Source organism: Otolemur garnettii, unplaced genomic scaffold (assembly GCF_000181295.1).
Source record: "Otolemur garnettii isolate 467f Iridium unplaced genomic scaffold, OtoGar3 scaffold00001, whole genome shotgun sequence".
In the NCBI taxonomy this organism is placed as follows: Eukaryota; Metazoa; Chordata; class Mammalia; order Primates; family Galagidae; genus Otolemur; species Otolemur garnettii.
Window position 1 is genome coordinate 30,236,900 of NW_003852396.1, and position 12,845 is coordinate 30,249,744.

General features: G+C 44.0%; 1 protein-coding gene across 6 annotated transcripts in view; it reads left to right on the forward strand.

Annotated features, from left to right (window-relative positions):
• Positions 1–12,845, forward strand: part of NUMA1 (nuclear mitotic apparatus protein 1) — a 108,719-nt gene that overhangs the window by 53,906 nt on the left and 41,968 nt on the right. For 3 of the 6 annotated variants that reach the window (XM_023511126.1, XM_012803302.2, XM_023511146.1), the window contains exon 1: positions 3,038–3,238. The exons of 2 other annotated variants lie outside the window; for them this stretch is intronic. The gene's annotated coding sequence lies outside the window, so the exon portion shown is untranslated. Of the gene's footprint in view, positions 1–2,059; positions 2,389–3,037; positions 3,239–12,845 lie in introns of those variants that run through there. One more of the 6 variants, XM_023511024.1, reaches the window with a different exon arrangement.

A 12,845-nucleotide genomic window follows, 5' to 3' on the forward strand; every position in this document is an offset into this window, starting at 1 on the left:
GCCAGTTGAGCTATAGGCGCCGAGCCACAATCTAACTCTTTTGCCAACATAACTGTGATTACCTGTTAAATATTTGAGGAGTTTGGATTTGAGCTGGACCCTAAAGTAAAATCCAAACAGACTGACTGATGGGAAGAAAGCAGGCTCACTGAGGACAGTCTCCTGCTCCAAGAGGAGTACCCTCTCTAGCTTCCCCAATGAATGGTGAGCCAACTTTTGCCTAGATGCCTTGGTGATAAGCGACCAAACTGCCAAATAGTAATTAACCCTTGTGAAGCACCCACCTGTGCATTATCTGCTAGCCAGTGTGTTGGGGACCTTATAGATATTATTGAATTAATCCTCCATCACCTTGGCCAGGAGAAGTGGCTCATACCTGTAATTCTAGCACGTAGGAGGCTGAGGTGGGAGGATGGCTTGAGCTCAGGAGTTCAAGACCAGCCTCAACAAGAGTGAGACCACATGTCTACTAAAAATAGAAAAACTAGCTGGGCATTGTGGCAGGTGCCTATAGTCCCAAGTACTCAGGAGGCTGAGGCAGGAGAATCACTTGAGCCTAGGAGTTTGAGGTTGTTGTGAGCTAGGCTGATAATGCGACAGCACTCTAGCCTGGGTGAGAGAGTGAAACTCTGTCTCCCTGCCCCCCCACCCAAAAAAGTCCTCATCACCTTATAATGGAGGTATTTTTATCCTTATTTTACAATAGAGATACCAAGGCTCAGAGTTCAGTTCTGCCATTTACTGGCTGTGTGATCTTGGGCAAATTATTTAATCTCTGAGGTTCAATTTTCTTATTCCTAAAGTTGAGTTGATAATAGTACCTACTTCATAATGGGGATTTTTAAGATTACACGTTAGTACACATTAGGTCCATAGAATGGTGTCTGTTACATAGTGTGCACTTAGTAAGCATCAGGTACTATACATATTCTGCTTTCTCTCTTGCTCTTATAGCCTCTTCATCTTGTCAGTGTAGTTTTGTGTATTATCCTTCACACTTTCCTCCTCTCTACAGTTCCTCTCTCTGTTGCTTCCTTTCAGTTTTTTTTTTTTTTTCTTTTGGGACAGGTCTCACTCTGCTGCCTAGGCCAGAGTGCCATGGCATGAGCCTGCTCACATCACCCTCCAACTCCTGAGCTCAAATGATCCTCCTGCCTCAGCCTCCTGAGTTGTTGGAACTACAGGCCTGCGCCAGGATGCCTGGCTAATTTTTCTATTTTTAGTAAAGACAAGGTCTTGCTCTGTTCAGGCTGGTCTCAAACTCTTGAGCACAAGGGATCCTCCCACCTCAGCCTCCCAGAATGCTAGGATTTTAGGTCTGAGCCACCTTGTCTGGCTTCTTTTCTGTCCTTTATCCTATCTCCACAGTGTCTGTCAGTTCCCTTCTTTCCATTCTCCTATCTTACCCTCTTTTGTGACCTCATTGCATCTCTTATCTGCTATGGCAGCCTCCTGACTCACCTCCCTGCTATAAGTCTCATTCATTTATATGTCAAAATAAACTTGGAGCACAGTTCTCATCATACTATAGGCTCTGCATTAAAAACAAACAAATAAGTAAACTTTCAAACTAGATTATTTGAAGTTCAAGATTCTCCAGTTCTCTGACCCCACTTCACCCTTCAAGCCTTTTCTCCCACTGTTTCTATACCTCCTCTCTGCTTCACCTTCCTCCCTACTCCTCTGTCCATTTCCATCAGGGTTGTACCTGTTTCAAGATATAAATTAAAATGATACTTCATTTTCTTAATCCTTTCTTACTTTCAACTGTTTAGAATTTTTCTTTACATCTTTTGTGGAAGTTAGCATATGCCATCTTGAAACATAATTTTTGGGTCATATTTCTCATCTCTTTTGCAGATGCTGGATTTAATTCATCTTTATATACTCCCTACAGTGCCCTATAGCATTGTCTTGCACATAGTAGGTGCTCAATAAGTGTGGTGTAAGATAAGGGAGTTCCTGTTAGCTATCTGGTGGGTTTCCCTTAACAGCCTTGGTGAGGGTCACTGTTCAGTGGGTGGAAACGCTGTGGTTTTGTGTTTGAGAGTCAGACATCTTTTCCTTTCTGCCATGTAGGGGAGGCAGCGCCCACAGGTCCCAGTGCCTGCATCTAGTCTGTTGAGGGCTCCAGCCTGCTATATTCGGTCCATGCCTTGGCCCCTCGGCCCCTCCCCACAAATGCTCGGCGGAACAGGGGATTAGGTTCTGGCAGCACAGCTGGGATTTTGGCGGCCATTCCACAGTCAACAATAGCTCGCAGCACCCGGACAGGACAGGACAGCGCAGGCCTGCACTCCAGGGCCAGAATCTGCCTGGGTTTCTTGTTTGGGTGGCCGAGGGGGAGGAGCGGGCACAGCTCGGCATCCTGGCCTTGCCACGCAGAAGGTACGGGCTGGAGAGATTCCCTCGGGAACGGGCTTGGGGGGTGGCCGTGTCCCAGGGCAGGCAGCGCGCCCATGGAAGGAGGCAGGCGCTTTGTGTGCAAGAGCGGCATGCGTGTACTTAAAGACAAGGCTGCCCTGGAGCCGGCAGGAAGCTGCCCTGGTTAAAAGGGCCTGTGTTTTTTGCTTGCTCTTCAAAGCCTCTGTTCTCGGGTCTTCCTCCTTGCCCTGCTCCACTGCAGGCAGGAGCTGATCTAATCATCGGGGCAACCCTTGGCCTACCCTTCTGTTGCTGGCCAGAGAGATGGACAGGCTGTCACTGCAGCCTTAAGCCCTGGGTGGAAAGCAGAGTGAAGGGGGAATATCTGGGTGATCTCAGGTTTATCAGGCTGGCCACTGTGAGATGTGTTTTTTGTGTATTTATGGCACAGTTTGGCTTGGCTCTTGCTGCTGTTGCAGTTTAGTAATTTTGCTTGCCTGCTCGTTTCCCCCCTCCCCGCCCACCCCACGCCATCCTGTTCTCTTGTTTGTGGACCAAGCCTCCAGTTTACCCCTCCTCCAGCGCACCCTCTCCCCTGGCCCCACCCCCGCTGAGAGTTCCCTGCTTTGCTGCAGTCCCAGTTCAAGGAAGCTTGCTTACTGTGCCTTTAAAGAAAGCAGACTCCTGGCTGTGACGCACTTCTGGCTGTCAGCCAGGAAGATCGCTCCTGCCAGGCTGACTGAGAAGAAAACCAACAACTTTTCTTTTGTGTGTGGGGTTACTTTCCACTGGCCCCCCCTTCCTCCTCTCCTTTCAAGATTTAAATGCTAATGGCGGATTAAAACCTGTAGATACGTTTGGCTTTGGGAGTCTGGTAAGCCCCTCCTGCGCTGGGACTTTTTGCCCCTCACTCTTTCTCTGGGTTTTTGTTCAAACATGGACGAGAGGGTGGGGTGGATTCTCCCCCCTCACCTCCCTTTCCTGCGCCATCCTTAAAGGGGAGGGAGAGGAGAGGGAGAGCAAGTAAACATACTCAGAAGCGAGCGCTGGGGGCAGAGCTTGCCAACATCCGGGAGTTGGCGCCTTCCAGAGCAAAGGGTTGCTTTCTTTCCTTCTTGCGTAGATGTCAGCGTGTTTTTGTTCAGGGGGAAAGTGCATGAGCTTGCACGTTGAGCTGTAGAGACAGCTTAGGGGAGGGAATCTCCATTCCTGCCTGAGGCCCTGAGTGTGTATTCGGTGATGGGCAGTGAAAACTAGTTTATTTGTCTGCTGGAGGGACCAGGGGGTGTGTGTGTGTGTGAGACAGAGAGAGAGAGAGAGAGAGAGAGAATGTGCGAGTGCACTATGTGGCTGCAGGCCCCAGGTCGGGTTACTGATGGAGACCCTGATACAGAGCCTCCAGAGCAGGCAGGGAAGGGCCAGAAATCAGGGAATCTTGGTTCCCTCTGCAGTCCTTCCCTTGTTCCTCTCCAGAGCCTTGGTGTTCTGCACTACAAAGAGGGGATAGTCTGTGTAAAGAATGGGGGCCTGCATCCAAAGCTATTCCTAGAATACATCCCACTAGCTGGTTTGCCTCTGACCTCCTTGGGAGTGCAGAGAAACTCTTTGTACTTAGACCAGTCTACTCAGATCTCCCCAGAAGTTGAAAAGATTGTATTTTTCCCTCCATGCCTTCTCTTGGAGCTGTAGGTCCTTTAGCCTTCTCTGAGTCAGGGGATGCACCAGCAAAATTATTTCTCATTCTGTTTTTATAGCAAATTTGGGTCCCTGGGGTAACCTGCCAGGTGAGATCTGCTTGCTTACCTATGGCCCTAACATTCTCCCTCCCCAGGTAGAGGAGGAGCTCTGTAGTCAGGGTTTTCATTCTCTCAATGTGGATGTCTCTCAAATGGGAGGGGGGGAGTATCTCTTTTAGAAAGGAGCACTAAAATTCTTATGGCTATCAGCAGGCAAGGTCTTAAGGCAGGTGGTGGTGGGCATGGGTATACGATGGGCAGCCATTTCCTTTGTGAGCTGTGAGTCTGTGGGCCTTTGAAACTATCAGGTGGGGTAGTGGGGTATGGGAAAGGACTCTTTGAGGTGGGAGCTTTGGACTCTGAAATTCTGGGTTGGCAGTTAGCACTAAGAGAATGAGGGTTCAGTGGAGGCAAGGGCCATGAGCTAAGAGATCGGTACAGTTTAGTAGTTCTCTGGGACGAAAGGTCACTTTGGTGTTGTCTTGAGATAGGGCTGGTATTCATGCAGGCAATAGCTGGCTAAGAGGCAGTCTCAAAGGAGCTGGCACTCAAGCCGGGGGCAGGGTAAGGAGAGCAGTGCTGCTGCAATTCAGACCCTCTGGCCTTTGGGTCATCACTTGGTCTACTCCTAAAACTGAAGCTTTTTCAGAACAGATCCCAGAGCTGAGCAACCTGACCCTCTGGTCCTGGTCCTTGTGTCTGAGCAGGTGGTTTACATTAGCTTCAGCCCTGGTAGGAAACATAGCTAGGCTTTAACTCTTTAAGATCCAGAGAGGATGTAAGCCAGTCGGCCGTGTTTCTCTTTTGAGTGTCACTTTCCTTCTCCTGATATATCTTTCCTTGGGAACATCAGGGAGTTACGGTAAATAAGGGAATTGGTCCTAATGTGAGAGAGCTTCATTATTTCAGTTTGGAAAATGTGAAGAGAATGCAGTGCCTTAAGTTTCATAAGGCGGCTGCTTCTGTGTCTTGGTTCCTTCTTGAGATGAAGGAAAAGAGAGGGTGCCTTATCAGCTCTTTGAAGCCTCTCTTTTGGATTCTGAGGGCATTTCTTCCTCAAAGAACCAGGTAGGTAGGATCTCTGAAGGTTCCCTCAGAGGGCCTGGCCTGCATTCTGGGGTTTTGTTTCACTGTTGACTAGGGGTTATGAGGGTACCTGAGCAAGTTGGGGTGGATCTCAGCAGATCCTTCTGTGAAATGGTTCCAGGCTACAATCGCAGGGATCTGTTTTTCCATCACCATCACTCAGTCTTCTGGGTGGGGCCTGCCTCAGATTTCAGGGGGAGGGTGGGGAGGATAGTGCTCTGGCTAGGAGCCCTTGGGTTCCAAGCCAAAGCCTGCTTAAAGCTGTAGTCCCAGTGCTGAGGACTAGATAGACATACCACTAGTTTCAATCATTCATTACCCAGAAAGAATGAGTATCTGGGCTTCCCTAAAGCCCCTTGCCCTGATGTCCTATCTCTGAAGAAGTGCCCCTTTTATGGGCTTTGAGCTAACAAGGTCCTTTAGAAGTTCTCAGGGCTGAGTATTGACTTCTTCTCATTTCTGTGCCTGGGGAGTACAGAAAAGGGCATTAGCCTTGACGCTAGTTTTCCTGAGTGGTGGAACTAGTTTTAGACAGGCTCTCTTGGGAGGACGTGAGGGTTGTATGTTTTGCTTCTGAGATAAAGAGAAGAGGTTGGTTAAACCTCAGGACATTTTTAGCAGCACAGCTGTGAATCTTTCAGAGGGGCAAGATCTACCTCCGGTTGCAAATACAGTTTCTGACTAAAGTGTGGAGCCTCATCAAAAGAACTTTAGGTCTACAGGCAGCAGTGAGGATGAGCGGGAGGTGATCTGGGCCTCATTTCCCTTGTTATTGAATAGCTAAGAACCTTTTTTATAAAAGATGCTCCAGATGAGCATTTGGCTACTGCTGCTTTCATCACAAGGGTCAAGCATGGTCCCTCTAGCTTTTGGCTGGCCCACAACCAGAAAAGTCTTTTTTTGTTGTTGTTGAGACAGAGTCTCACTGTGTTGCCCTCGGAAGAGTGCTGTTGTATCACAGCTCACAGCAGCCTCCAACTCTTGGGCTTAAGCGATGATTCTCTTGCCTTAGCCTCCCAAGTAGCTGGGACTACAGGCGCCCACCACAATGCTTGGCCTTTTTTTTTTTGTTGCAGTTGTCATTGTTCTTTAGCTGACCCAGACCAGGTTCAGCCCCTCCAGCCTTGGTGTATGTGGCTGATACCATAACCACTATGCTACGGGCACCAAGCCCAGGAAAGTCTTACTGCAGTGCTGTAGGAGAAGCCATCTGCCTTCATTCTTACCTGGCCCAAGAATAGGCAGGCAGTGCCCTTGGATAGGCTGTACTTGGTGAAAGTCATCCAAGACTGAGGAACACATAGGCCCCTTAGCTTCTCTGCCCTCCTGAGAGCTCCCTTAACTATTTTGCTTGCTCTTGCTAAAGCCCAGATGAATTAACTCATTTAAGAGACTGTGATTTTATATGACGGGTAGAATCATGTTGGGTTTTGTGGGATCAGGAAGTACTTAATTATAATTAACAATTTAATTGTATTTGGCATTGAATTATTTTCTTCTGTTAGTGCTTCATGTATATTTAATTTTACTCCTCACCCTGCTGTAAGCTGGTCAAAGGCAGGGACCATGTCATTGTCTCCTATTTCCCATGTAGCTTCCAGCATAGGAAGTTATTGGATAGTTGATAAGGTACACTGGATAAGAAGGATGAAAAGTTGATAAGGAATGAATTGTCAGATTTGTGTATCTCTTTCCCCTTATAGGCAGTGAGTGCCTTCTAGGCAAGAATCGTCTGTCTACATCCCTAACATCTTACACTGGAAGATGTTTAGCAAATGTTGGTTTCACACCCTAGGGATGCTAATATGTAGGGACATTTATAGGTGATGTGGCTCTTACTAATCTTGTCCTCTTTCTAGAGCAGTGATTTTCAACTGTGGTACGTTGGTGTGCTATGAGAGGATTGAAAATGTTTAAAGATCATTAAATTATTTTCAAAAGACATTCATAGCACAGTAAGTGTACATATCAAAATCTAAAACTCTTTAAATCGATGATACAAGTATATCATTGTTGTAATAAATAAATGTTTTACTGTTATAATAAAGTTATCTAGAAATAACTGGCTTATTTCTAAAATGGGTGTGGTATAGCCTTGAAAAATAAGGTTTGGAGACACAGCCAAAGATAGTGCAATTTGACAAGGATTTGCTGGTGAACACTGATGTATGTTAAAATCATCTGAAGTGGGCTTGGTACCCATAGCTAAGTGGTTAGGGCACTGGCCCAGCCCGGGCCTGCTAAACAACAATGACAACTACAACAATAACAAAAACAACAAAATAGTTGGGTGTTGTGGTAGGCGCCTGTAGTCCCAGTTACTTGGGAGGCTTAGGCAAGAGAATAAATTAAGCCCAAGAGTTTGAGGTTGCTGTGAGCTGTGATGCCACAGCAACTCTACCAAGGCCAACATAGTGAGAATCTGTCTCCAAAAAAAAAAAAAAATCATTTGAAGTGAATGAAACCATATATGACTTAGCAATACCTCATTGTGCCTAACGTACTAAGGAGGTGTATCTCATAGTGACTGAATGTATTGTACAAGTTCTGTCTAGATTTGAAATTGTGAAGTAGTTGCACACAATCATCTTGCAGATCCTAGTTTTGAAAATTTTCCAAGTGTGTTTAATTAATACCTATATTTCTTTTTAAAAATTATGAGTTTTGTATTTAATTATTTTTACTTATTTTTTTTTTTGAGAAAGAGTCTCACTATGTTGCCCCTGGTAGAGTGCTATGGCATCACAGCTCACAGTAACCTCCAACTCTTGGGCTTACATGATTCTCCTGCCTCAGCCTCCCAAGTAGTTGGGACTACAAGCGCCCACCACAACACGTAGCTATTTTTTTGTTGCAGTTGTTTAGCTGGCCCGGGCCGGGTTCAAACCTGCTACCTTTGGTGTATGTGGCTGGTGCTATAACCACTGTGCTATGGGCGCTGAGCCTTATTTTTACTATTTTTGATTTGGCATTTTCTATTACATAATGTTCAATTAAAGTGGACAAATTTTTAGTAAAGAAACAAAAATTAGACAACACTAGTTTTTTTTTTTCTTTTTTTTTGAGACAGAGCCTCAAGCTATCCCCCTGGGTAGAGTGCTGTGGCATCACAGCTCACAGCAACCTCTAATTCCTGAGCTCCAGCGAGTCTCTTGCCTCTGCCTCCCAAGTAGCTGGGACCACAGATGCCCACCACAACGCCTGGCTATTTTTTGGTTGCAGCCATCATTGTTGTTTGGCGGGCCCGGGCTGGATTCGAACCCACCACCTTAGGTGTATGTGGCTGGCGACTTAGCCACTTGAGCCACAGGCACCGAGCCAACATTAGTGTTTTGAATACTGTTTCATCCAGTATATCAGCAACTACATTAAAAACAATGAGTTGTCAATATAATGAAGATATATTTATCATTCAGTTTCATATGTAGTAGAGGAAATCCACCAAGTCCCACATGCACAATTTGTTGTGAAATATTAGCAAATGGAACTACAATTCCTACAAAATTAAAGAGACGTTTACAATGCAGACTTTCCCACTTATCTGAAAAACTGGTGAAATATTTTATTTATTTATTTATTTATTTTTTGAGACTCAGTAATACTAAACAAGCAAAAATATGGACCAAATATGCAATGATATCAGATAAAGCCCAAGAAGCGAGTTACGCAGTTGCAGAAATCATAGCTAGGTGAATGAAATCGCATGCAATTGCAGAATCTGTTCTTTTACTTCCCTGCTGTGCAATTGTAAAAACGATGTTTGGAAAAGTTGTCACCCTGGGTAAAGTGCCATGGCGTCACAGCTCACAGCAACCTCTAACTCTTGGGCTTAAGCGATTCTCTTGCCTCAGCCTTCCAAGTAGCTGGGACTACAGGCATCTGCCACAGTGCCTGACTTTTTTTTTTTTTTTTGGTTGTAGTTGTCATTGTTATTTGGTGGGCCCAGGCTGGATTTGAACCTGCCAGCTGCAGTGTATGTGGCTGGCATCCTAGCTGCTTGAGCTATAGGTGCCAAACCCAGTGGAATATTTTAAATGACTTTCAGTAATATTAGACAAGCAAAAATATGGACCAAATATGCAGTGATATCAGGTAAAGCACAAGAAACGAGTTACACAGTTGCAGAAATCATAGCTAGAAGAATTAAATCTCATACAGTTGCAGAATCTGTCCCTATTTGCCTGCTATGCAATTGTAAAAATGATGTTTGGAAAAGAATACAAAAACAAAATTTTTAAAAATTTCTCTTTTTGTTAATACAGTTTCTTGGTGTATTAAAGATTTATCTCAACATACAGAATTTCAAGTAATACCTCACCTCAAAGAAGTAAACATGTTTGCAATTCATTTGGACAAATCTACTGATATCAGTGGTAATCCCTAACTTACAGTGTTTAGTACATTTGTCTATAAAGAAGTAGTCATAGAATAGTTTTTATTTTGTCAGACAACTCCAAACAACAAAGGGCCAATTTTTTTATTTGATCAATAACTACTTTAATTCTAATAACTCATCTTGGGATTCTTACATAAGTATTTGTACAGATGGAGCCCCATCTATGTCTGGAGGTGTAAAAGGAATTGTTACACTTGTGCAAAAAAGAATCCAAAAATTATTTTTATACAGTTTCTATACAGAGAAGTGCTAGCTTCAAAATCATTACTGCATCTGGGCATGGTGTTTCACGCCTGTAATCCTGGCACTTTGGGAGGTTGCAGGAGTTCAAGCTTAGCCTGAGCCAGAGCAAGACCCCATCTCTAAAAATAGCCAGGCATTGTGGTAGATGCCTATAGTTCCAGCTACTTGGGAGGCTGAGGCAAACGAATTGCTTGAGCCCAAGAATTGGAGGTTGCTGTGAGCTATGACACCATGGTACTCTACCAAGGATGTCAAAGTGAGACTCTTGTCTCAAAAATAAAAAATTAGGCTCAGTGCCTGTGGCTCAAATGGCTAAGGCGCCAGCCACATACACCTAAGGTGATGGGTTCGAATCCAGCCTGGGCCCACCAAACAACAATGACAGCTGCAACCAAAAAATAGCTGGGTGTTGTGGTGGGCGCCTGTGGTCCCAGCTACTTGGGAGGCTGAGGCAGGGGACTCACTTGAGCCCAGGAGTTGGAGGTTGCTGTGAGCTATGATGGCATGACACTCTACCCAGGGGGACAGCTTGAAGCTCTGTCTCAAAAAAATAAAGATAAATAAATAATTAATTAATGCCTGAATTACAAAAGGTCCTAGACAACACTATTGAAATTATGAATTATATAAAAAGAAAGCCATTGCAGTCAAGATTATTTGCAGAATTATGTTCTTCCATGGATGCCTCTCTTAGGCAGCTTTTATTCCACATGGAAGATGGTTATCTCCGGGAAGAGTTCTGTCAAGATCTTATGAATTGAGCGAGGTGAGGTTGCACAATCCTGTACTTCTAGCATTCTGGGAGGCTGAAGGCAGGTCGATTGCTTGAGCTGAGGAATTCAAGACCATCCTGAGCAAGAGTGAGACCTCATCTCTACTAAAAATAGAAAAACTAGTTGGGCGTTATGGTGGGCAGATGTAGTCCCGGCTACTTAGGAGGCTGAGGCAAGAGGATCCCTTGAGCCCAAGACTTTGAGGTTGCTGTGAGCTATGACATAACAGCATTTTACCGAGAGTAACAGAATAAGGCTCTGTTAAAAAAAAATTTTTTTTTAGGAATTAAAATAAGAAGTATTACTGCAGTGGAAGGAAAGAATTAAAAGAGAAAATGCAGTAGAAATGTTTGAACTAGTGAAAAGGTGTCAACTGGATAAAAATTTTATTGGACACATTTTATAAACTTTAGGTTTATTGCACACAAATTTTTTTTTTGAGACAGAGTCTCAATCTATCGCCCTGGATAGAGCGCTGTGGCATCACAGCTCACAGCAACCTCCAACTCCTGGGCTCAAGTGAGTCTCCTGCCTCCACCTCCCAAGTAGCTGGGATTATAGGCACCCGCCACAATGCCCGGCTATTTTTTGGCTGCAGCCGTCATTGTTGTTTGGCAGGCCTGGGCTGGACTCGAACCTGCCACCTTCGTTGTACGTGGCTGGCATCTTAGCCACTTGAGCCACAGGCGCTGAGCCTATTGCATACGAATTTTGAAAAATACTTTCCTGCACCAACAGTTGACATAATGTCTTTGGATTGGGTGAGAAATCCCTTTGTTTTAAGTGTGCATACATCAGCAAATTTAAATATTACAGAAGAGGAAGAGTTAACAAAAATAAGAAAGAGGATTGCAATTAAAATATTCAACAACAGGTTATCTCTCAAGGGTGAATTTCCAAATATTACCAAAAGAGCAATAGAAATACCTTTCATTCTCACCATCATGTTTGTGTGAAATGAGCTTAAATAACATTAAAATGAATAATATGAAAACAATTAAAAATCATCACAGCTAGAATCTTTGGAAGACGATTAAAGAGTATGCTTGTCTAAAATTTGACCATGCAAAGATGTTCTAAAAACTCAAGCTCAGATATCTTATTAAATGTGAAATTATAACAAACAAAAATTAAATATAAATAAGTTTTTTAAGCAATTTTAATTATCTATTTATTACTAATTATAATAAATTGGGGTTTTTTGGTGGTTTTTTTTTTTTTTTTGAGACAGTCTCACTATGTTGCCCTCTGTAGAGTACTATGGCGTCACAGCTCACAGCAACCTCAAACTCTTAGGCTTAAGGGATCCTCTTGCCTCAGCCTCCCAAGTAGCTGGGACTAAAGGTACCCTCTACGCACCTGGTTATTTTTTTGTTGCAATTGTCATTGTTGTTTAGCTGGCCCAGGGCTGGGTTCAAACCCATCAGTTCATGTGGCTGGTGCTATAACCACTGTGCGATGGGCACTGAGCCTAAATTGTTTTGTTTTACTTTTTGGTCATGATGGTGCATTTTGTTGTGTTAGTAGATTGAAAAGGTGTATTCTTTTTTTTTACTCTTTTTTTGATCAACATAATTTAAGTTGAATGGTAGGTTCAGGTGTGCCATGAGATAGATAAAAAAGGTTGAAGAAGAGGCAGCGTTTGAGACTCTGTCTCAAAAAAAAAAAAAGAAAAAAAGATTGATAAACACTGTTCTAGAGTTGTGACAGACTGAGCACCTGTGGCAGGAGATAGTAAGTAGGGCTGGAGTTCCCATGAAGATTTGCAGGAACTGAGGGGCTACTCAGAGTTGTTGGCAAATACTTGATCTTTAGGTCTGTGGTCTCTTGGATAGGTTGGTAGGCAAATGGGAGATTCCCAGTGGGAAAGGAAATTGGGGTAGGAATACCAGGACAAGTGCCTAATTTTCATTAAATGTCTCATGAGATCTCAGGAATTCAACTTGGCCTCATCCAGAGACCTAGGTTTAGATGTGCCCAGTCCCCAATTTGAATCATGCCTGTCTTTGACATTTCTGTGAAAGATATAAACATCTAGAATTTGGAGAATTTACCCCCCAAACATGGCTATTTTTAGTTAAGTAGAATTCAGGTACCTGTAGAGAGAACCAGAATTCAACCTTTCTGATTAAGAGCAGTGATTATTGAATACTTACCATGTGACAGGCACTGTGCTATTTGTTTTATCTTTAAGCATGGCAATAACCAAGAGAGGTATATGTGGATGCCATTTTGTGAATGAAGAAA